General features: G+C 78.3%; 1 protein-coding gene across 1 annotated transcript in view; it reads left to right on the top strand.

Annotated features, from left to right (window-relative positions):
- The first annotated feature begins 6 nt into the window (after positions 1–6).
- Positions 7–369, top strand: part of ZEB1 (zinc finger E-box binding homeobox 1) — a 120,924-nt gene continuing 120,561 nt past the window's right edge. The window contains exon 1 of the mRNA XM_039706628.1: positions 7–54. The gene's annotated coding sequence lies outside the window, so the exon portion shown is untranslated. The remainder of the gene's footprint in view (positions 55–369) is intronic.

Raw genomic sequence — 369 nt, forward strand, 5'->3', positions numbered from 1 at the left:
CGGATGGCCCCAGGTGTAAGCGCAGGAAGCAGCCGAACCCGCGCCGCAACAACGGTCAGTCACCCGCGGGGCAGCGCCGCGGTCGCGCTGGGGCGGCGGCGGGGCCGGGGCGGGGGCCGGGCACAGCCGTCCCGAGCGCGCAGGGGGGAGGTCGGGCGGGCGCCAAAGTAATTCCCCCGCCGCGGCTCGCCGGGAGCGCGGCTCCCTCCGCACCGTTATATCCGCTACCTGCAGCCTGCCTCGCCGCCGCCTCCCTCCTCCGCCTAGCGGTGCCTCCGCACTCCGCCGCTGTCCGGGACCGTTACACGCTGCTTCCCCCTCGAGCCCCGCGACCGCCCCGCCGCCGGCAGCGGGCTCGGGGGCCCCCGG

The sequence above is a fragment of the Passer montanus genome, unplaced genomic scaffold (genome assembly GCF_014805655.1).
Source record: "Passer montanus isolate IOZ18808 unplaced genomic scaffold, ASM1480565v1 scaffold10, whole genome shotgun sequence".
Classification (NCBI taxonomy): Eukaryota; Metazoa; Chordata; class Aves; order Passeriformes; family Passeridae; genus Passer; species Passer montanus.